Below are 26,450 nucleotides of genomic sequence, written 5' to 3' on the forward strand. Positions count from 1 at the left end.
TTGACGATTCACCAGCCAATTAGTATCATCTTCATCGTTCACTCTCTGGTTAAATCGCTCTTAACGTCAATTGGCCTTAGAATAGGCATTACAGACATGCAAATTGAAAAACTACCATATTTTCAAAAACTATTTGGACGGAAAATTCCTCTCAGTAAATATTAGAAAAGATATCTCTATATTTACAAACTTGCGTCAAGTTATTTGGTAAAGAAACAAAGTCTCTGTCTGTCTTATTCTTATTACGGAGGGCTTTGTCAAGAAAATTTTTCACCTCTTCTCTGCTGACATAAAACTTTATTTTATTTTCTGGAACATTCTTCCTATTGACTGGCTGTCTCATTGGGTACACCCGAGTCCGCGTTGTTCTTGGGTTGTCTGATATAACTGGCTACTTACACCCGATAAAAAACAGAGTGTTATAAGTTCGACGAATGTGTACCTATATGCGGATCTGTATTATCTAGCTATGACACACTGATTTAGTACAGTTTGTTAACTGATTTTGAATTCAAAAGTGCTTAGATTAGTCATTTATTTTATCAAAACCAGCTCAATAGATCATAAGCTTAGAGTTTTACCATCGGATATGTAAAGTTGCTCATAATAACTCTTTCGTATCGAATCGAGGCGCTTGAGTTTGAGGAAACGTTCAGTTTTTTGTAAGGATATGCGCGTACACGTTTTGTATTAACGTCGCTCCAGATTATAATGTGATTCAGCGCGTGATCTGTCAGAAAAATGAACGGAATAATAAAATAAACACTTCAGGAAAGTAAGCGCATCTGTATTAAATAAAGCGTTACACAGAAGAAAAATGAGATGTTTTGCTAAGGCCCTGTTCCACAATGTCAGGTTAGTGGCTACCTGTGAGATAAAAGACATGCTGTCACTCTCTGTAATTATTTTTTGACAGTGACAGCATGTATTTTATCTCGCAGATAGCCACTAACCAGACATTGTGAATCAAACCCTAAATATATTAGGTAAAACGTGAATTTTTTTTTACTGTTTTAAAAACTACCATTTAACTAATCGAAATAATGTTAAGGACAGTCTCAAAGTTAACCCATTTATCTTATAGCTACAAAGCCCCAGGTACCTATATAGAAACACGAAACCTTCACAGTATAAAACTTAAAACATCTTTAATACTCCTCTCGTTGGTTAAACATAGTACATCAGACTGTCGTTAGCGTTAACTTAAGCCTACACTCAACACTCCTCACTTGTATGGATTTAGACTTTGCATTTCATTTTAAAATTTCACCTCTTATCTTAAAAGTGTTCGACTTGAATACAAAAGTCTTTATTTATTTATATTTGAAATATTGTGAAGTTAAATATTCGACACGGCATCGGCATTATTTTTTACCCGACTGCCGAAGGAGGAGGGTAATGTTTTTAGAAAAATGGGTGTTATAAGTTGAACGTGTAAGTGTACGAGTATGTGTGTGTTATTTTATTCTATTGAATGTTGATAATATTTCATGATTTTAAATTAATGTGTTTTCTTTCTTTCTCTACTTTCTTAATGGAGCCACATCGTTGAATAGGGACAAATGTATACTCGTGTAGAATCGTTAGTAACAAATGACTCCTATCTAAGCGAATGGCGGATAATCTCTTTCCCCTAAAGTAGAGTTAATCATGGCCACATTTACAGTCGGGTTTTGCCAACAATGTACGGATATACAGGGTGCTCACATAAAGGTTATTGTAGTAAGTATGTTAGATTGTCGCAATAGAATACAGTTTGAAGCCATACAAATCGTGATGGTCAACTTTTTTTTGTATGAGTTGAAGATACAGTAATGTTTTTGTAACTTTAAGTTTTTTTTGTTATCGTTAAATGCTGAAATCTAAAAGGAAACTTAATTATGACATTACAAGTTTTGATTCAAAGGGAACCTATTTTAGATTTGGAACGAATCACAATACTAAAATTATTGTATCTTATTTAAACAGCCTGTACATTAACGTTTAATATTTACCGTAAAATAGGTCAATGATTATGTAGCATCTGAAACAAACTGTTATGTGCGGTTAATGGAATAACCTATGTATTAATAACAGAGCCAAACATTTGCTATTAGATTATAAATTATTATTTACAGAATGAGCCATAGGTTGTACAGTGGAAACCAGAAGGAACAAATATAAATTTTCAGTTTAGTCGCCTTGTCAAAATATACATTGAATAAAATAATCATCATCATCATCTCAGCCATAGGACGTCCACTGCTTAACATAGGGCTCCCCCAATTATAATGAAAGCATATTATTATTTTTCAACACGTCTTGCTGAATAAACTTACATTCCGTGCTGTATAATCAGGGTCAGTGCAAAAGAAACGTCTTGAGCAATAATACCACGCTTCTACCACTGAGCTCTTATCCTAATCCTAATCCTAACTAATATTATAAATGCGAAAGTAACTGTGTCTGTCTGTCTGTCTGTTACTCTTTCACGCCAAAACTACTCAACGGATTTGAATGAAATTTGGTATACATACGGTCTAGACCCTGGGAAAGAACATAGGCTACTTTTTATCCCGGAATTCCCACGGGAAAACTTTTTAAGGCGAAGCGAAGCTCGCGGGAACAGCTAGTTTTAAATATGTTCGGTTAGAAGATTTCTAACTTTATATAGCAATAAATAATTATTGCTACAATGATAAACTTAAAACGGTTTGATAGTAAAAAAATGTGGCAAGTTTTTTGCTTTGTTTTAGTATGTGACACACCATCTCATTCGCATATTGTTACTCTAAGCGGCTAGTACATAATATTGACGTGTATTGCAGTATGGCTTCCATACATTAGATGCAGCCATGCACTTGGACGCAGACAGGGCGGGGCTGGGCGCGGCGACCACTTGTTTATAAGTACTTGAGTTTTACGCGAAGTTATAAAAAATAACATAACACTATATCAGTAATCTATTCTTCTTATCACAACAAAGACGTTAATTTACTGAGTAATGCTAGGCTCCTCCAGGGCCGGCCCGTCTGCTATTTTTTTTATAGATATAAAGTGGATACCAAGAAATTTCATATTTGACTCATTGACATATATATTACTAGCGTAAGGACAGGGCCTCCCACTCAATAAAATGGCACCCGCGCGTTGGCCCTAAAATCGTCATTTTAGGGCCAACGCTCCTCAGTCGACAGTTGTCTGTGGCCGAGAGATGGTCTTGTGAATCTTGTGATAAATATGTAGTTGTGTTGTGAAAGGCTGCAAAAACCATGATACGAAGGCCAAAAAGAAACATGGAATATCGTATCATCGGTAATTATCATTAAATTAAGTAATAAACATATTATAAAGCAATAATTATTTTACTACCAAAGTCTACAATGGCCGCGCGCTGTAACCTTGTACGCACGTAATTTTTAGTTGACAATCTTCCGAGAATATTTTCTTGTTGCACACACGTACGTTTTGGAGCGTGATGTAGTTATGTAGTCCATTTGTAAAGGACGCTCAACAGCCCAAAACGCTTGACGGATTTTAATTTTAGTTGTTGGATTTGTCTTAAATTGTAGTAGTGACACAAACTATATAACTCTTAAATATGGCGCCTGCAAATAAGGTATCGCGTCCTTATTCCGAGGTAAATCACAACATTTGAAAGTAAGTAAGAAAAATAAGCATTTGTAACCATCAATATTGATGTGAAATATTGTCTTCTGTAAGAATATACGTTAAATTTTATATTTCTTAACACAGATTCATTGATAACACATTAATTATACTAAAAAAAATATAATTTATTACACATGTCGATTTGCCCTAATACCGAGGTAGGATTATGGTTTCTTCCATATACCGAGGTAGCCTGTTCCATATTCCGAGTTAGTCCTGTCAGTGGCTCCATGAGTGTGGCCATGAACATAAGGAAATTACAATCGAAAATATCGATATACTTTTTTAACCTTAAAGTACTCCAAATAAATTTAATTATTCTAAATAGTAGTTGAAAATAATGAAGAGAATTAAATACTCTCCATTTATATTGGTTTTCGTGATAATTTCTATTATTTATGTAACATTTTCATAATTCATTATTGCAACTGGTAACATTGGCTAGAAAAAATATTCATAATGCTTCTATGATGTTCTATGGACTTTTCCAAGCGATTAAAAAAAAAATAGAGTAGAGATGGGGTAAATTGATGAAATAGTGACAGTAATCGAATTTAATCGATTATTGAACTCGAATGATTTAAACATTTTTTACTATAGTTTTTATCTAAGTAAGGTCTAAAATTTTTCCACGATATTTTATGTTCTTACTTAAATGTTTAAAAGTTGATGATACGTAATAAAAGTAGATGTGTAAGGGATGAGGAAAAGTATCGAATACTTACAAAAGCCAAATACCTTATCAGTACTAATTTCCGATGAGTACCTAATATATTTACCATAAACGAATATGATTATAATAAAAGTATCTACCCAGGAATCGATCCAGCATCGATTATTTTTTCATTCAAGCATAGGTCGGAAGCAAGGAACATTGCACTAGGTACATCTCTATGGCGCATGCGCGCTGGACTGGAGGCGCGCCGGCGCCATGTTCAATTTTCCGCCGAAAAGTTTGCCGCTATTCTTTGAAAGCATTTTTTTTAAGTCTTTACATTAGAAAACAAACATCTTTTATTAAATTATTATGTTTGTATTTGCAATATGCAATTGGAAAATCGATAAGGTAAGCTTGTGTGCGAATTATTTTAGGAAATTACGTAAAATGGAAATATTTTTATGTTTTATCAGTAATTTGGCATCAGTTTAGTTACTAACCTAGGTTTTTGTTCTAGCGTTTTCGTTTCTAAACTCACTAAGTTTTGTGAAAATGGGTACCAACTTATAAGGATAAGCTTAATTCTGTCAACTATCCATACAATTTACCTACTTACTTTATTTTTCAGTGACAACAACAAGAAAATGAAAAAATCAACCAGACCCCTAAACCAAACATGAAATGCAGTATACAGGACATTCATTTATCTGGGAATTCTGGGATAACAATATTACAATGGCCATCAGACCTCTAAGTAGAAGGATAATGGAAATAAAATACGGAAATGAAATTAGGCAATTGTGTATATAAGTTTATAAAAACTCAACCGTCGTGTGTGTTATTTTATTCACCCAAATAAAGTTTTACGTCTACAAATTTCTTTCTTTCTTCTTTTATAAAGAGTAATAAGTAGGTAGTATCTAGTAGTAGTTTCGTAAAGTCAGGCATATCTATCCACACCCCTTTTATATTTAGGAAGAAAGTCGCTAATTCATCTTGATTTTATGGTTTGATGACGGCATCGGATGACACTGCGAAGGTGTGATGTAGTCAAATTCCGATTTCCGAGGTACCTACCTATGTAAAATGTCATACTCCATATTAGGGGTTCAGCAAGTATTTTAATAATCCATATTTCGAGTTATCAAATTATCGATTTAGAAACAACATAGATATGTTACTCAAATCATACATAAAATATTGGTAAAAATATGTATCACTTACGTTAATAGCGATAAAATAACACTGTTTTTTATCATTTCAAATATACATACTAAGTTAAGGTTTTCTAGGTAACCATGTTTTTTGCGTCAACAATTATCTTGTCATATTAAGATTCCTAGAGGATATTTTGTACCGCCGAATTAGGTTATAAGCTTGTCACGTTCATCATTATTATTATGTAATCAAGCATATACTTCAAATGTTATTATTTGTAAAGTTATAAGCTAAAAATCATGACATAGTATTTTTCCATATACCGAGGGTACCTCGGAGTTAGGAACAACGTATAAAAATCAGGCCCTTATACCGAGGTATTTTGTTTTTGAGTTTAAAGGGGTTAAATTAGTTTAAAAAGAGTTAAAATTTAAATTTAATGTAAGTATAAGAATATAATAAACTAAATATAAACTATTTACAAAGTTGAACGTCGTATAAATATTAAAAAACACAATTATTAAATATGGCTGGCCTTACGTAAGCCGGGTCGCGTTTGTATGAAAAACATGGCGGCGTCGCCCTCACGGCACATTACATGAGTTTTTAGTAATTTTAGGCAATTTTAAACATATTTACTACATCAAGTAGTTTCAGTTAAAGATAATGAACGATTTAATGTAATTTTAGAGTATCCAAACCTATTAAAATAAGTAATAATCATGAAAATAAATATAACTCGAAATAAGGACGCCATTTTGAATATCGCGAAATATGGACTCTCTACCTTAATAAAACAATGTCCGGTGACGGTAAATTTTGAACGCATGTACAAGGTTACGTCGTCAAGATAGTTGCTCGGCACTGACATAGTTCAAACAAATTATGACAGATGACAGTTATTTTGCTTGTATGAAGAAGGTTTAAGTAAAATGTTCTAAGGGGCCTATCCTTCCTTTTGAAATCATTGATTTGACTAAAGGACAAAGGCAGGGTTCTAAGGACGTTTTGTACCACTATGGAAATGACGGGTTCCGTAATGAAAGTACCATGATTAGAGAGACACTGTACAGGTACACAAGTCAATTAATTACTAGATTTTTAGAAGCTGGGAGAAAAGAGAAAAACGGAAAAAAAGAATCTTTAAAATGTAGTCGCAATGGAACGTAAACATTCATACAGGAAGAATGGAACGTCAAGTGAAGTAATGTTTATGCCAAGTACTCTGTGATTTACGTCATAAATGTCTAGGTTGGATCTCAGTATAATGATAAAAATTGACAAACCAGAGCAAAAAAATTAAAATGATAAAAAAATGTGTCATGTCATGTCATGTCAACAACTAAACGTCAACACCATGTCAACACTTGAACAACACAAGACGAACAACGTGAATAATAATTTGATAATAATATGTTAGGTATATCAAGTTATATGTTTACGTTTAAATAAATACGGGACGTGCAACGTACATAATAAATATAATGATTTTATTAATATTATCGACTAGATCAGGCTACTACTTTCATCATGGAATAATGTTATACTTATCCAACTTCTGAAGTTTTAAATTGCCATTCCGCAACAGGGATCTGCTATGCCATTTCGAAATGCTATATGTAAAGGTTCTACTATATGGGTATGCATTTGGCGAGTAATGTAATGAAATAAAATATACTGTTTAAAAGATCATTGTTTTATTTACATAACATAATGTGCCTGGAATCAACTTTAGGAATTTTATGTTCCTATTACCTACTCTATTCTATTCTCTGTTGGGGTGTAAGTACCTGCACCTGGCTCTCTAGATATGCTAAATCTAGATAGGTATGCAGGTTTCCTTCACTGTAAGTGTGATGGTAGGTATACATTTTAATTAAATTCAAAGAACACATTGGTACATGTCAGCGCCGGGATTCGAACTGCAGAACGCAGTTGCTCTTCTCATATTTGACTTAGGTATTTATCATCCTATGGTTCATAGAAAATATTGTCAGGATTTTGCGTGTTCTTGTTCTGCTGCTTCTGCAGGTTCCTGATAAAGAAGTGGGACGGGAGCCTGCCGGGGAGGTGGAACAGGAACCGGGTCTGGTTCTCCCCTTTGTCACATTTGTTCTATATCTTCAGCAGTTTCAGCGGTATTCAAAATATTAAATAATTAGGTTAGGTAATGGAAAATGAAATAAAAACTACTATGACAAGATTGACAAGCAAGATTCAGTGTTATTAGATTTAAATATTCAAAAAATATCGATTATAGTGAATCGAATAAACAGAAAAAGAAAATGGTTTACTATGGATAAAAGTCTTCAAGACTTAAAATATAATGATATTTTATAAACCAAATGTACTAGTTTTGGCACAAATAGTACCAGAACATGTAATTTATTGATAAATAAAATATCTTTTGTATTTAAGAATGTATCGATATTTCTATTCGATTACTTTTTTGCTCGGATTTGCTGGTAATATTCCGAGGTCTGGCACCACTGTTGTTACGTTCCGTTCTCTATATGTTTGTTTTTACGTTCCATTATACTTACATTTAAATATTCTTCATTTATCATTTTTTCTTTTCCCCCGACTTCTAAAAATATTGTAATTACTGAAAATACCTTATCTACACTGTATTAATAAATGGTGAAAACATGGTTCTGAAACGCTCCAAAAAAAAGGCGGTACGCCCACTGCCGTTCTCCTTTGATAGTTATTTGGTAAATCAAATATTATTATGTGTTTAAGGGCCCGTACAGGGTGACGTGCCGCGCCAATTTTGGGTTTTCAATGCTCTTCACACAGCACACGCAGTGACACGCACACATGTAAGTTTGCACAGTGGGTCGATAAACTTTTACTCGCAAACTTTATTGACAATTATGTTCAAGTACATTTTGGGTGATTTTAGGGTAAGTAAGTATAATTCTTACTTACACTGGTAGGCACCAGGAAAGAGCAGAAATTAATAGGGGTGCCACTTTACTCTATACTCGGAACCCGATTAGCTTTCTCAAACAAATGTGGTATTTACTTGTAGAAAGGTAACTACAAGTATTAAAGTGTAGATAATAAGTTTCGGGCATCCTCCAGCCAACTGAACCCCGACGACAAAGCAAAGTAAATACATAGTGTCGCAAAAGGGCTATACTAAGCCAAAAGGGGATGACTCAAGGGGTCATTCTGAACAACTTTTGTTCTACGAGATTTGCAAATTCGCGAAAAAAAATATTCGTTTTCCATGGTAAAAAGTCACATGTCCAACAAAGTTTCTATGAAAAAGGTTTTTTTTTGTTAATTTCCAAAACACGTAGAGCAAAAGTTCAGAATGACCCCCTGTCTTACTCCTTTTTACCCGACTGCCGAAGGAGGAGGGTAATGTTTTTTGAAGAAACAGACAAACATACATATATACATACATACAATGTATATATGTATGTTTGTCTGTTTCTTTGTTCCCTCCTGTAGCCTAAACGGCTTGATAGATTTTGATGTATGAGGTATTGTTAGAAGCGTATTGATGGCGCGATGGCTATAGGCTATGTGACGTTCCATTAAAATGTACATAGCGCCCTCTTGAGGACATAACGTGATGATCGAATAAATAATAATTCAACTTTGCCGTGTAAGGTATCAAATGAAAGGACTTGATTTTCACATTACAAAAATATGCATATTGAAGGTATTTAAATAACAACACCAAAATTATTGAAATAAAAAATGATCATGAACTACCTACCGACGTAAAATTTCATAAAATAAAAACAACTAAAAAGTTACAAATAAAAAAATACAATTATAAAAAACTAAAAACCTGACTGTACGCTAAAAACATGAAACGAGTCCCAATGTTAATGGAAAGTATCGCAGGCGGGGACCAACTTGACCGCCACTCAAGGCCGTTTTCTAAGTAACATTCAGCTAAATGGTGAACCCTCTGCTGGTATAATTTGTTTATATACCGCTTTTTCAATACCTGTAAGTACATTTTTTGGCAGCATAATATTTTTACTTAATTTTAGGGTTTCGAACGTCAAAAGAAAAAAAGCAACCGTTATAGGATCTCTTTGTTGTCCGTCTGTCTGACTGACTGTCTGTCACCGCCCTTTTTCTCAGAAACGGGTAAAGATATCAAGCTTATATTTCGCATAGATGGGGAGTACCCCAAAAAAAATATTATGGTACTCCCTGTCCCACACAAGTAAATTGGGGCTTATATTTTTTCCAGTTATTTTGATGTGTATCCTTTTTTTTTCTTTGTTGTTTTGTATAAGTATGTGTTTCTTTTCTTTATATCTGTATTTTTTTGTCGTTGCTGTCTATGTGTCGAAAAAATGTATCTTTATCTTCAAATCACGCCATCTATCGTTTGTTTTTTTTGTGGCTACTGTCTATAGAAGAAATTCCGTCATTGACAATTTTACGTTACGAATTTATTTTTATTTATTTTATTTTTATTTTTACATTTTCGTGGAGAATCAACAGCATTTTGTTAATAAATAATTATTACTTATGAACACATAACAACTTGATGCCATTAACAGAATGAACTTAGTAAACCCAGTAAACCTAACACATCCAGAGGAAAAACAAAATCTCTTTCTCTCTCTCTGAAAAACATACTTAATAGCCCAAACTCGATGCTTTTAGCTATTAACATCTTTGAAATAAAATTGAGCCACCACCGTGTTACTGCCCTTATCAGATCCTCACGAGACCATACCTCAACCAGCACCAAGAGACTGTATTTTTGATCCCTAACCTAATGTTCGTGCGTATTGTCATCACTTAGATCCATTCGCTATATTCCTGCTCCTCATCAGACCTTTACGAGACTGTAATATCACGAGAATATTGCACACTATCTAATTTAATTTAATGTATTGAATATACTGGAAGAATTATGCTTCCTCAATTTCAAATCAAATTATGTTGGTGTCATAAAAGTTGAAAAAGTGCAATGACAACCAATGTGCAGTGATTTTGTATCTGTACACGATAAGATCGCGAGCTGTCAGTGCTGCCTAAACCGACGTGACCCTTCTTTGGAGGCCAGCGGCCAACTGAGTCAAACGTCACTTGTGTTTATGATTTTATAACACAGAAAGCCGCCATAGATATTTGTATGAAGATTTGAGGGAAAAAAATTGCTCAAGTTTGGGACTAATTTACACAAAATAAGTGTGTGTTTATTAAAAAACAAGGTATTTAGCGCCTAGTCCAAGCCTTTAACTTTATAATATGATAAAAAACATATGAAAATTCTTAATTATTACGACACAGTTGTTACAATACGGGAGTGTGATTGACTGGTTTTTCTTGATATTCTGAAATTAATTTACAGTTATCCATAATCATTTACTTAAATTCGAATGATTCAGCACCTAGCTAGACTCTTCAACTACCTGTGTGATTTTTTTCAAGGCTGTAGAGCATCATTTACTACATAATTCTATGACAATGCCAACCCTCGATTCCCTATTGCAGACCCTTAACATATAGGTACAGTCATGTACATGTACACTTTTGTACCTTGTCAAATCAAAATTCAAATATTGACAGTTTCACAAGGTACAAAAGTGTATAACCTTATAGCCACTAATGAAGCTAGCCTTACGTACCTGAAAACCTAGGACTCTTTTAGCTCAGCTAAAAGTGTAGCAACATGTCAAAGGTATCCATGAAAAATACGAACAATGTCTATGCAAAGTATGAAATTTTCAGAATGTCGCTGTAACAGGAGGCTTCGTGTTATTAAATCATGGCGTCGTGGGTACACAGGTGCGATCCGAATATTACGTCTTCCTGTTTCTATTTGAAAGTATTAAGCTCACTAGACGATGAATATTGAAAACTTTTCTACGGCGCGGTGTAACAATTCGATTAGATTCTTTGAATAGAATAAAAAAGCTCCATGGTAAAGGGAGGTTGTTCTTTCATTTGGTTTTTTAAAGTTATAAATATTATCGGGGTCTTGTTTAATGTTCAAGAATATTAAGACAAAAAAAAGATTTTTCTATGGCTAGCTTGCTAAAGTTAGCAAAACTTATTTCCCATTTTTGTTTTTCTTTATTTGTATAACTCGTATTAATATAATGCACAGGAGATCACTCATGCATGTCTCATGTCACACACACAAATACACAGATATAATTAAAATAATATTTGATTGGTACGGGCCTAAAATTATTGCAGAAAAAAAATGATATATTTTTATTCAATAAATAAGTCCATGAAGATAGTCAAAACATTTTAGCTTATGGACTTATCTAGAAGAAATGTTGAGTAACTTTCCTGGAAAATATAGTAAGTATTCTTCGCTATTTCAAGCAAAATGAATAAGTTTCGTAGTTGGTACGGGTTTTTATGTATTTAATATCAATTATGAGAACTAGAGGTTTTGCCATTTAGACTTTCAGCGAAGTAAGTAAACGTTTTGCTATCTACATACATCTACAGCCGTTTAGCGAACCAGTGGTTTACATTTTGAGAAAGAGTATTTCTGTGTGAGTTTGCTTTGCTATAGTAACTTGTCACTGTGATAAATTTCAATCACAAATTTGAAGCATTGGAACTACTTACAACAAGCGTACTAGATATATATTATTATCTCTATTTCAGTTACAGTTAAGTTTGAGTGATTTTAATATAACCTACTTCTTTCGCAATAGGACCAAGAAATATTGGCATAATAAAGTCCGCAGGATTTCTGAAAAAGTAGAGTAATGTAGGGCAATAATGGCAATGACAAATGCTAAGCCCATCTAGGAATGGTTAAGGAATGCAAATAGCTATGTGACGTGCTCATTTCCTCCCACTTATTGTTATACGTAAATTGAGATGTTTAAAATGACGTTGGGATGGAGTTTCGTGCATGGTCTGAAAATGGGATTATGAATTTAAGGGAAACATCGAATGGGAGAAAAACTATTCTATGAAAATCCACTTTGCAAAGCGTAGCTGGTGGGATAACCAAAAACAATTTACGAGTTGCAACACCTGAAGGAATAATTGACATAAAACTACGAGGGTTACCCGAGCCTTACAAAAAATAGAACACACAGGAGATGCTAGCGCATCAACGCTCACAAACTTTGTATTTTCTAAGGTAGAGTGGCTCCTTAGAAAGAAAGAAAGAAAGAAAGAAACATTTATTTGACACACTGAACAATAAAAAACAGAAACAAAAAGAAAAAGAATAAGTACTACAAATTATTTATATGAAAAGAAAAAAAAACAGAAAATAATACAAACAAACACGGTTGCTGTCCAGAGCGTCAAAAAGGCACCAGCTCAGCGTGTGCTGTGCCCAGAGAGGCCACAGCGCTGGTTTTCAGCTGGCCCTTAGAGTTGTGACCTCAGTCACGAACGCGAGGTATATTAATTAGGATGGGATGTGTTGTGTTGTGTGTGTGTGTGTATGTGTGGAATGTGTGTATATTTGAGTAAGCTAGGTTGGTGTATAAGTAGATATAAGTAAGTAGGTACATTAAGTAAAAATATATATTTATAAATAATAAGACGCATAATACTAAGTTTATAAATAAACCATAAATAATAGAATAGGTACAATATAAATGCATAACATAATGTAATAAGAGTTACATAAAAGTACGTAAGTAGGTAGCCGGTCCGGATACCGCGAATACATTATATTATTATGTAGGTAGGTATAAGCCAATATGAAACGGCACCCACAGCCTGCAGAGGCATAAAATATTTTTTCAGTACTTATGTCAATATTATGCATGCTGTTCATAAACTTGATAGTATTACATGCCCGCTGACTTACTTTCACTTTACACACAAGCCTTCTGATCAGGGTAAATCTATACAGTAATGATACTGCAACATTAATGCATGCAACGTTCGGTTTAGTCCTACAGTTCTGCCCCTGCTCGAGAAGGCGAGTAGTTTTCGCTTTATTCGGCGATCTAGTTTCCCATTTCTCAGAAGTACGATTACTTGTCCAAATAATCACGGGAACCTGAATCACTCAAATACAAATCTACATTTAGAGTACCGACCTGGAGTTCCGCTGTAATGCACGATTGCAGGGTTACTCCGACCAAACGCTTAGACTCTAGAAACTAACCCTCTTATTCTTAGAAAACTTATACTTCCGCGATGGATTACAATATTATTATGTAGTGAGTAGTTGCAACGTAGTAGCGGTAGTTTTACAAAATATCGTAAGGGCGGAATTTATACCGAATCACCCTACTTATCTACTTATATAACTTTTTTGTATTTTCAAACTGTTATTTGTTGTTACAGAAGGATGGAGGTGTACAATGGCGGTCTCTGAATAGTGACCTAGAGACGGTCGGAGATCTGTTGGCAGACCACCTGCTAGATGGTCCGATGACATCAGCAAGGTTAAGGCGAAACTGTTGATCAGAGCGGCACATGACTGAGAAACTTAGCGTATACCCAACAGTGGGTAGAGAGCTGATAGTTATGATATTATGGTTTATACTGCACATACTCCTTCCAGCTGAAGGGCTATGAGCGGGAACCTTAACTTACCTAACTAGTACAAACAAAGTGACGATCTCAAAAAATACACTACTACTCTACTAAAGTACTACCGTCTACTAAGACTGGAAGTTGTGTCTCATAAATAAGTCACGTTCAATAGAATTTGAATCGATCGCTTTAAGAGATGGCGGTAGAGGTATACAGGACGAGGATGGAAATTGCAGTTTAATTATTACTATCCTATTGAGGCGAGGGACGTAGAGGTGACTAGGAATATACCTATTGATACCTAGGTACCTTTACTAATATTGAAGTAAATCAAGCGGTTTATTTGTATACTGTTATACCATGATTTGTATAACAGTCTAAAAATCAGTCGAACTAATTTGTATTCATAATAAATAAGAGTATTCATTTACGCTATGAATATGCAATCTCAGGTGCACATAATTATCTTACTTACATTATTTTAAGAAAATAAACAGACTTATTGTTTCCCAATCTTCCACTTCGCTGCTGATTCCACCCATCGCCTTGACAGCGCCTGACCCTAGCATTCGGCCAGAACTTCCTCGCAAAGTAGCATAATTACCCAGCTCCAGAAAGTTCGGAACTGTATCTAAGTCCGTGCCAACGTCACTAAATGTTCGAATGTGTATTATTCACTTTGAATGCAGCTCGCCCGCGGCAAGACTCTATAACTTGGTTATTTCTGCCCACACTTGACGGAAAGTGCTTGTATTTGAAACAGTTCAGTATACGACAAATACACATGAGCATTATGAGCATACTTACTATACAGGGTGAAATTTTATCAGTTAGTTTCCCGGCGGAAGGTCATTGCATCCGAGCTAGATACTCTTATGCGTGCCCTTACACCTGGGCCTAAAGTCTCACTTCATTTACATAAGATTAGATAGATAGATGTATGGATTTATAACATTCGACAGTAACTTAAATAAATAATAACTTAATTAAAATTACGAGTAATCAGGTTATCCATTTTAGATAGGCTCATTAAAAACAAACGGGTGAAAAACCGGCAAAGTAGAATGGTTCCGTAGCATTGAAGATTATTTATAATTTAGTCGGCCGAATTGCGTAGTGGTTAGTGACCCTGACTACTGAGCCGATGGTCCCGGGTTCGATTCCCGGCTGGGGCAGATATTTGTTTAAACACAGATATTTGTTCTCGGGTCTTGGATGTGCCCGTAAAATGGCAATAGGCCCGCCCCCTATTACATTGGGACTAACATAACACTCTGGCGAAAAGTGGGTGCAGCAATGCACCTCTGCCTACCCCGCAAGGGAGTACATTAGTACTGAGTGCGTGTTTTTTTTTTTTTTTATAATTTAGTCATAAGCAACAACACGACAACTGCAGATAAATCTTGTGAAATCAAACTATTCTCCGACTGAACAAGAAAACATTACACAGTTTGCACAACTTTGATGACTGTGCAATTGCACTATTAAATATATTGTACGATATTGATGTTGATTCTGAAGGCAGAAATTCTAATTTTAACGCTGTCAAACTAAAAAAATTGCTAGCATAAAATGACATTTACGGAAACAATCATAGAGTCGAATTTTAAACAAAGAAATTAAGGTTTTGACGTCTCTAAATTTAAAATTTCCGCCTTCAGAATCGATATGATTATTATATTCAGTAGAGCTAAAGGTCCCGGCAGACCGATAAAGACAAAACCTCACCTCACGTCACGTCACGTCCGTCAGGTCGTCGCGCCGTCCTACTCTACCATTCGGTTATGTATCCGGTAAGAAAGACCTTTAGTTGTTTTATTTTAAGTACGGAACTCTAATAAGTGTATTAATTATCATGTCATAAAGAAATGTATTATTGTAACTCAGCCTGTATTATCGATCGATATAACAAATTATGTAATATCACATCATACCTATATCAGCTGGCTCTTAATCTCTTCGTATGGTAAAACAATTACTCAAAGAAAAAAACACACAATAGCACAGAGTTCAACTTTTCTGATGTAACCCTTTTGTCCCTTCCACTTACAAACATATCAAGAGCATCTATTCTTCTCACCAGTAATTTTCAACCATCGAACGTAGTCCAAATCACAGAACGAATGGCAGAACAATTATACTGAAAATCCGCATCATACAGCAACGCACATGTTACATGATATATTTGCTTACAATTTAGGCCTGCCATATATCACTTCGTCCAAATCCTGCTGGCGAGAACTCCGGAATTACCTAATTCTTTTATTTCCTGCTTGATGTATTTACGACCATGTGGCTTAAAATCTCGTGCATTTTATGTTAATAGATAAATGTGCGTTCGGTGCGGATGGTTGCGGACATCTGGCTGCGACTATTGTAGCAATTTCAGAGCGAATGGAATGCTAAGCGATAGGACCAACGTGATATTTGATATGACTATAAAAATATTATTATGTTTTTAAAACGACATATAAGAGGTGTTCCTTGATGTTTTTTTTTTCATAAATACACATACCTAGAGGTTTTACAATTTATTATAACATACACTGGCGAGATTTTTTTTTTAAGATTTTGTGTTTATTTAATTTTATTATTATTACTGAAATAAGCCTTTGTCCTCAGGTAGGAAGTGGATAAGAAAAAGTGGTGTTAATATAAAAACTCATAAAATTCCAACCAGCAGCTACGTTCTCGAGTCAAAACATTTTTGAACGGGCATTTACCATCTATAAAGCAATAGCTGCCACCAAAGCCGCAGGTTGATCACCTGGTGATGTATGACGGTATTGACTAGCTTCGACATAGTGCCTGCACTGAATTAAAAACCATTTATTCCGACTGTTTATTTTTTCATACTTCGATGATACACCTGACACATCCTAGGTATGTACGATGTCAGCTGAAGCTCCTAGAAGCCTTTTTGGGTGCTGGACAACACACACTTTTTTCGTGTAAAATTAAACGTACTAGTTTGTAAATGGATAGATATACCGAATAAAGTATTTTTTATCTTTATTAAAGGTCGGTAGGGTAGGGATAGGGTATTAAGAGGCGAAGCTAAGCTCGCGGGCACTTTTTTTTTTTTATAATTATCATCATCATCATCATCATTATCATCATCATCAGCCTAAAGCAGTCCTCTCCCAAAGCACGGGATAATGCATCCATTATATAATTATGCTGACTGATAATGGATAAAACCCTGCATTCTTCGAAGAGACCATGTCCTGCAATGCCTCATTATGGATTGTGTGTTTGACGAGTTATTCTAGTTTAAGGAAGGTTTATATATACATAAATGAAGATTCTCAAAGGTTTTCAATAGCAATAACAAGACCGACATTGAGGCCAGTGGTACGTCGGGTGAATGCAATCCCATGCAACCGGCATGTGGAACTTAGGGATGTAGATACATAGAATTTTTTTTTTCGTGGATCCTATTGACTGACCTACTGCTGGGAAAAGGCCTTCTTATAAACTGACCACCGTTCCCGATCATAATATGCTTCCTTCGGCCATTGAGGCAAAAACCTGTCGAGGTCGTCCCGCCAACGGAGACGTTTGATATAATATAATACTCTTTATTTGTACATCAAACAGAATAATCATTAATTATAATTAACAAGATATAACATAGTTAAAGTAAAAAGACGGTCTTATCACTTAAAGAGATCTCTGCCAGACAACCTAAGGACTAAATGATTGAGATGGTGATGTACTTAGTTTTTACTTATTTTTCAACTTAAAAAATTGTTATAGGAGTAGTTTGTAGAATTTTTATGAAAATTGAGCAAAAGGTTGACTAAAAAGACGCGATTTTTCAAAAAGTTATGAAGATTTACCTTCTGTTTCACTCTTTTTAGCTTATTATACCCTTTTTACCCTTTATTTTTTATATTTCATGGTACATCCCTACGCGTACAGTGTCAAGTTGCAAAGCCAGTGTATCCGTGAGACAGCTGACCGGAACAACGGCCTACACTGCGACTATAAACAGCCTTCAAACCCACATGGAATAATAAAAAATGTAGTGGGCAGTTGAGGGTATAACTTCCTGTCGTACATTTAGAATGCTGACCAATGAAGAAGCGATGCTAATCATGATCATACAATACGTTAAATTGTGCTTTTTCTATATAATTGCAAATTTTCTATATTATTGCAAATATACAAAGTAGTTTCTGAATAAAATTGCAAATTTTCTATATTATTGCAAATATACAAAGTAGTTTCTGAATAAAATTGCAAATGCATATTATTTCGTTATTGTGTAATAGTAACAATTATATAGGTATAGCACAAACCCGGACAATGATGGTAAATGATCAATCTTAATAAGGTCAAAACTCTAAACTTGGGCCCTGCCTGTAAACAGATGATTTATTCAAAACAAATCTATTAAACTTTATATTCTGAATATGGAGATATTTTCAATTTAGGTATTCTATTCTATTGTATAATCCCAGAATAGCTTTGGAGAAATAGAGGGAATGTCTCTCTCATAGGATGCTAACTAAGATTAGCTGGCAATGTAATATTTACCAGTTGCTTGCTACGCCGCGTCGTAGCTAATAGTTACTACGGCGTAGCCGCGTAGCAAACAGCTGAGATTGCTACGAGCTGCTTCTACAATGTTCTACTGGTTAATTAATGTCAATGTCTTAGACATTTTCGTACAATACTTGTTTATTTATATCTAAAATTATTACGAATTATATTCTAACACACACACACGCACTCACGCCTTGTACTAATGTACTCCCTTGCGGGGTAGGCAGAGGTGCATTGCTGCACCCACTTTTCGCCAGAGTGTTATGTTAGTTCCAATGTAATAGGGGGCGGGCCTATTGCCATTTTACGGGCACATCCAAGACCCGAGAACAAATATCTGTGTTTAAACAAATATCTGCCCCAGCCGGGAATCGAACCCGGGACCATCGGGTCAGTAGTCAGGGTCACTAACCACTAAGCCATTCGGTCGTCGAATTATATTCTACTGTAACAAACTAAAAAGAAAAAAAAACTTAAAAAGTACATACAATAACTTGACATATTTATTTTGAATGACCGGGATATCGGTAAAAATTGTTTTGCAAAGATGAAATGGTTATTTTATACATAAATGCATTTATTTACAATACTAAGTACCTACCTACTTACATACAGATACATAGGGATTTTAAAATCCCTTCAACATCATTGATTTCTTTAAAGACAAGAAGCCACATAACGTCATCATGTTGTCTTTGTGACGTGAAGGTAAACGTTACCGTTTACGTAAAGGCTATTGTCTAAACTAACTAAACGGATTTCATAGAGGTTTCTGCTATTTTGTTGCGAAGGTGACGTCACGTTTTGTGCCTATTTTTAGACATCGTAGCCTTAAATAATTAGCTCTAAATATATATCAATAGGTAGGTACTTATGTCAAAGTAAAAAAAACTCCAGTGTAAAATTAGATGTACGGATATTCCCATAGAGTCAAATTTCAAGTTTTGATTGCACCAAAAAATTGAATTTCTGCCTTTAGAATCGACATAATAATATTGATATTATATAAATTTTTATATAACGCTGCTGCATATTCATAGACGTTGATCAACTACTATATAACTATAAATGTATCGTTGCGTTCAAACAACACGTCATACTCGTATGAGACACAAGTGATACAGAGAGATATGCCACCAACGAAAACACATTGTCAGGACTTACTGTTAAATGGTGTCAATAAATTATTGTTATTATTATTATTACTCGTTTGCATCACGAAGAAACGTGCCTATATTCGGTTTATTTTTATAACAAACACTGTTATTAGCAGTTTTAGTAAACCTGCACATCTAGATTCAAGATCCTAATAGCTGTCTAATCTGTATCCTAATAGCATGGTACTCATACAAAAACGGCGATACCGATCGCCACCTATCACGTAAGTACAAATTCGAAAAACCGGTGGCTCCCCTCTGACTACCATTTCGAGGATTACAGTCTTGCGACTGGTAAATAAATTATTATTATGTATGTTATTAGCAGTATTAGTACAAAATCAAAGGTTTAACGCAGTAAAAACCATATAAGTTTAACTTACATCTGTTAAATGCCGTTTCGGACTCCCAGTTTAACTTGTTAGTAATAACACGATAGTTAATGTTACGATAACAAAAGCACATCACCGAGGCTTCAATAGGCTAAGGCTCGCTCGGTTGGTACGTTGCTATTGGATGCCGTCATTCAAAATGCACAGATGCATGTAACACGGGCCGTATAATGTGGCGCCCTATTCTACACTGTGACGTCCTATTCAATAATGTGGTTCAACTATGTTTAATTTAAACACATGATATACTTACTGATCAACATGTCCAAAGAAACATATTCATAAATAACTACTTTCGAGCTGCCACAGTTGGTAACTACCAAACTTAGTATTAGCGATCTAAACAATACCTAATAATTACGAGGTTATGTTCACAACTTCACAGTATACGCTGGTATGTTTCTTGCGGAACCTTGCTCAGTTTGACCAGTTCCACGTTTAGATACATATATCTTAATAACATGTATACCACTTAATCTATTTACTTTCCTGTCCTATTTCTATCAACTGCAACTTATAAAAACGTTAAAAAACCAGTGTGTAATATTTATGGTATCAGACTGTGCTACCAATAAAGTATAGTAGCACCCAGTATCCCAACAGTTGACTGCCGCGGGCCGCCATCCGCGCGACAAACACCTAACATTGTTATTGAAACACGTCGTGAAATATTGCAACAATTTGCAGAGAACGCATCGCCCTCAATGCATTCACAGCGCAATGTGCAGTGTACACCCGACTTTACCCGCCGCCAATTGAGGTCATACACACACACACACACACACACACACACACACACACACACAAACTTGCAGACATGGACATGTCCCACAAGACTGGAAGGATTTTCCATAATCAACACGCTCAGATGTGCCTGCATCAGAACGATTCCGGAGGTACAGAGATAATCTCAAGTATCGAAATATTTAAAGTATCCGCAGCCGATAGGGGTATCGTGAGATTGTTTTGATTTCAACTGTGTTGAATTTGACACTAATTACTTATTTTTATTTTTTTTTAACTTTTTATTTCATGAAAGGAAGTATTTTTTTTAAATTTAGGTACAAGATCCAAGGAATTAAACTACTTACTAGGTGATATTATAATAGCCTTAGATTGTTACTTCGTATTCGTTTTGTATTCATGTTACCCCACTGGTGTTTTTCACCAGAGATGCAGCTGCGAAAGAAATCCGTTCTCAACAGTGCTACTCGTATGTGTACCAATTAATATGATCTTTTTTTTCCTTTTTTGCACACCAGTACTTTTTTATCTTTGTACCTCCTGAGGTTGACTGGCAGAAAAATATGCTTTTAGCATTAAGTCCACCTGATTGTACATTATTACTTTTTATTTATTTATTTATTTATTTAAACTGGAACACCAGTAAAATAAATAAATAAATAAATAAAATTTACTTTTGTAAATTGTGCAATAATGTATAAATAAATATGATTGATGGATATCAAACGCATCCATAGCAACGTAGCCTTGTTCATTTCTGGTGGATAATCATTGTACCTATATTTACTTTTATGACAAACTCAAAGATATATAATTGAACGTTTCGAGACCGCGAAACTTTTTTCAAACGACATGGATGTGGTGTGTGTGTGTGATTGTGTATTAGTGGCTTTAACAAACTTAATCATATAAGTAAAAAAATACCTACATTGACATCTTCATATACTAGGCGTTATACACCTACACAGTCATTATGGACATTGGACAGTGTTTTGTTCTCTTTATCAAAGACCACCCCCACACAGAGAAGAATCAATTTCAGGACACAAAGGTATCGGGTGACTGCACTATACAGGGTGTTCAAACTCTCTAAACAAACTTGGTGTTTGTCACTTTTCTCTGTGATTGCAGGAAGTGAACAGTTTTGTAGCAACTTTGATTTTATAATGGAATTTAAGAAAAACAACGTATCTGCTACTGTGTGAAATATTATCGCTGCTTCAAAAATTATTACTTACCTTTTGAATTAATTGGGAACAGGTGCGATATTGCGAAGTCAAGTGTGGTGAATCAGGAAGGGATGTTTTGGGAAATGGGTTCCAAAAAGTATAAAACTCCACTTAATCTCAAATAATAATAAATTACTTCTATATCTATACCTCTACATCAACGTATCACATTAGCACTCAATCACATCTCCAGTACACAAGAATTGAATTCACATTGAATTGACGTGCTCTTAATCAAACGTGAATCGGTGACCCGTTTCAAGTACACCCCTAACACTTAGGTATTAAAAATTATATTAGCTGTCACTTCGGATAATTAATTTTTGGTTATGAGACGTGGGGTGAAGGTGTTCCTGTCCATCTGTTTATTGGTAATTGGTTGTTTATCGGGGAAATTGGCTTCAACATTTCGTGTTGAAAGACTTGTCATCATAAAAACCGTCAAAATATAAAAATGTTGTAATGTCAATAAAAAAACCATCCTGATTAAAATAAAATCTAGCTTTACTCATAGCCTATTTTTTTATATTTAAAACGGGCATCTTATTTATTTTCCCGATTTTAATTATACCTATGTCAAATATATTCATGCAATAATTATTATAAAATATATCAAATTATTGAAATTAACATTTCAATGATATTTTGATTCCCTAGCAAGTTTGACATATAATTTTGCCACTACAGCTGCATATCAGTAGAATACACTTGTCGAAGTCACTCAAAGTCGTGAGGTGTAAACAGCTGTAGATAGGACTTCAGACGGAGGCTATCGGGCCTGAACACTGGCTGATTCGGCAGAAAGCCTGTAGATAACTTCAAAGACCTACAAGGCTGCAATAGATAGATTCCTGAATATACCTACATGATATATTATTATAATGTATACCTGTCCCCTGTGCCCTTCCACCTGCACACGGGAAGACAATGACAAGGTAAAATATAAATAATGTAATTCTTACGTGCTGTGGCTACATTTGTTAGTAGGTACATATACCACGTAATTTATCTTTAATTTATAAGTTAAACTGTACTTGTCTGTTTTGTAGTCCTTAAATAATAAAAAAAAAAAAAAAAAAGACTTACTCCAGGCCAACCAGAATGCTATCAAAGTTGCTTCTTTTTGGTCTGGACAAATATAAAAAATCGCATTTCACTGACACGAAAGAAGAAGAAGATAATGTACAATGAATGGTATATACTTCAAATTTGATAGAAAGATTTAGTATAATGTATTTACTAACTTTTCTGCGCGATGTTTTAAACGTTTTCCGGGATAAAAAGAAGCCAGCAGAACTCACCTAAAATTTAGCATTATAAAATAATTTATTACATGGGAAATAATTCTTTTTTTTTTCAGTTTATTCAGTTACAAGCATACATACAGCCTTCTTTCAACATGAGCCATGGTAGGTACTTTGGTGTCTCAATTACATACAGTGCACATACTTAAGTAGTTAATATTAATTTATTTAGCTTACAGAAGTAACATAGAGAGTTTAAATACAGTTTTCATTTAATCTTGTTTACTAAAGGTCTTGGTTTAACATAATGTACATTAATTATTCTGCTAACAAGTTAGATCTCCTGGGAGTTACCCAGAATACAGCAAAATAATCAACATTGTAAGGTTTTCTAAACAAAAGTCGTTAAAATTTGCGCTTTGGTTAGATGGAAGGACGAAATAATAAAAGTAAAGTTAGTAAAATTATATTATTAGACATAAGTAATACAAACTCTAATTTTACGCTTCTTCTAAACTATACATTTTGTTACAAAGCAATGTAAGCCGAAGGAGAGAGACTCACTCGGCATTCTTTGTTTGAACAACCTTTGTTTTATAAATGACCTTTGGTAATTCGTAAAAAACCCCATGGACCTCTGACACAATGTATTTAGTAAAAAATCACGAGAATATTATGTTTTTGATTACAGATACTCTCCAAAATTATAGAATAAAATTATACTGGTTGTTAGAATGACAACATGAACACAATTATTTTATTTGGGCTCTCAATTACATAATTAATAGGTATTTCCCAAATCATGATTGATGATAATTTCACTTGGCTAAATTTAGCAAATCCTTATTGATTAGATAAGTTTGTAAAACATTATATAATTTACCTTTTCTTATCGTTTTTTGTTACGGCCGCTATTACATAGCAACCAATAAATTATGAATCGCTAGGCAATATTAAGGCTGCGTTCCAGTAGCTAAACTCTTAGTAATAAGGCCGCCATTTGTACCGTCTATGTTGTGCATATTCTATTGTAATTTCTGTGTTTGTGTGCAATAAACAATTATCTATCTAAACTGTTCGACGCCGACTAAGTGAGCGGCATTGGCAGTTTCTAGTGTATATTACAGACAGATACAGCAAGAACACAACAACCCAAATTATCGGTCGGAAGTTAAAAATATAAGACAGCTTCCAAGCGGGGTTTGCTCAAGAAAGACTGGCGATATTTTCCTCTCGCTTGGTATGCGCTGCAGCAGGCAATAACCCCCTAACGATGAAACCAGGTGCTGCCCGAACGCTCCCTAATGCGCTTTTTTCCACCGCTTTAACTGTACAATTGGTGCCATTTTCAGAACAATTTATTAGCTATTATTTTGCAGTCAAGCCTTTTGTTGGAGATTTCCGCTTGCCATTGGCACGAATTGGCGTTTGCTTCTTGCGTTCTAATTGTTATGGCGGGCGTTCATCACGTATTCCGATGCGCAAATAATAATAATAAAGCCTTTATTCAATATATTTTTTACAGGCAATTGACATTATTAAATTAAATTCGCTTTATCATTTATACATGCATTTTTTAAGAATTATATATTTAAATATATGTTTTCTGACATTAAATTACAATAAGATAGAACACAAATCAATAAAATTCATACAATTCATTTATACAATAACATAAAAACAATAAAATTAACATTATTTGATGCGCAAGCTGCTGGATTATACGGCATCGAGTGATATCAATTCTGAAATATGTAGGTACTTAAGTATGTTTTATTACTCTGCCCAATTTATTCTTAAGATTTCTGCTTTTAAGTATACTTTTATGGTCAGATCGCCATAATGTGAAACCTCTATAATATGCATAAAGATAAACCACGCTATGTTTGAAGAAAAACAAACTTGAGAATGTTTTTATTTTATTTACGATGCTTGCTCCTCTAAAACAGCTGCAACACTCTTTGTATCTATAAAATTTGTTGTTGGTTTGGTTAGAATTTACATTTTATAATATTGGGGATGTTTGACCTCTACTCCGACAGCCGCAGGGAAATTAAGGCTGAAGGCATAAAAACTTTTACACTAAACCAAACCAATAAAAACTTTAGACATGTTAAATTTAAGCCAAACCTTATTATAATGTCGAATTGATTAATATTCGAATTGATAAAAACACTAACTGCCTTATTCATAGACCTTCTATTCTATTTTTAGAACTTAGTTGGTTTAGTAGTCGGTGATACATGTATTTTGACTTTTTCATTGAACAAAGACTCAGAATTCTGTAGTCAGAAGTAGGTATTTCTCCGATTTATAAATCTCTTACAAACCGTTTGTAGGTTCTATGAATGGCTTATGAGGAGAGCTTTTGTTCGAGAATCGAGCAAGCTTAAGTAAGTTCTGAAAGTATGGTATCCGCAAAAATTTTTTTTTTCCATGTAACGACTTAAAAACTTATGAAAAGTGGGGGTACAAGACTTGAGGGTTGTAGCATAATCTTCACGCTTTCCAGGCGGTTCCAAGGTATACCTATACAGGGTGTTGGTTTATTACAGTGATGATATTTAGGAGCGGCCGTCAGTCCACTCAAGGTAATTAAGGGCTCTAACGGGTATATTAAGTGAATGCACATTAGGCCAATTAGTCGACATTTGCATACCGCTCTTTGTTGGCGCATCGCTCGAGGGAGTAATGGCGCTTGTTGCTGTGTTGCACGACTGGAGGGTCACTCTATACTGACGAAAAACGAACGAACGGGAGCTTTCGTGCAATACGAGATAGAGTCGTGGCTGGTGCAGCAACGCTCCGAAACTTAGTTTTTCGTCATATCACTCTATATGAATCAACTAAAAACCCCCTGTTGCGGAGCTTTTCACCGCGATTTACAACTTTGAAGTTAAATATTAATAAAAGATTGGCTTAAGTACGTAGGTATAAGAGTTATAGTATATCGGTACGCCCGCGCCTATGTTCTCATTATCGTCTATACCTCGTTTCAGCTAAGATAATTTCTGCGATGTTACGGAGATTAACTGCTTATACTATATTATTTTTATGCGAATTTTCAAATCCTAGAGCAAAAGTTTTTCAGAATTACCCCCTGAGTTCACCACCTTCCAGCCATAGCTGATCAAGAATTAGTTTAAACAAAATCTTTTCTGCGCCTGAATTGAGTTCGTCAAAGTAAGTTGTTCGTCAAGTAC

At 34.7% G+C, this 26,450-nt stretch overlaps 1 protein-coding gene and 1 long non-coding RNA gene across 2 annotated transcripts in view; both read right to left on the reverse strand.

The window, feature by feature from the left end:
- LOC105390255 (neural cell adhesion molecule 2) overlaps positions 1–26,450 on the reverse strand; it is a 119,602-nt gene that overhangs the window by 71,405 nt on the left and 21,747 nt on the right. The gene's annotated exons all lie outside the window — the stretch shown is intronic.
- On the reverse strand, positions 46–6,710 carry LOC125489222. Its single transcript, XR_007266819.1, has 3 exons — positions 6,445–6,710; positions 3,408–3,410; positions 46–57 (listed from the first exon to the last, which is right to left on the reverse strand). It is a non-coding gene; the product is annotated as an uncharacterized LOC125489222 (long non-coding RNA).

The sequence above is a fragment of the Plutella xylostella genome, chromosome 12 (assembly GCF_932276165.1).
Source record: "Plutella xylostella chromosome 12, ilPluXylo3.1, whole genome shotgun sequence".
In the NCBI taxonomy this organism is placed as follows: Eukaryota; Metazoa; Arthropoda; class Insecta; order Lepidoptera; family Plutellidae; genus Plutella; species Plutella xylostella.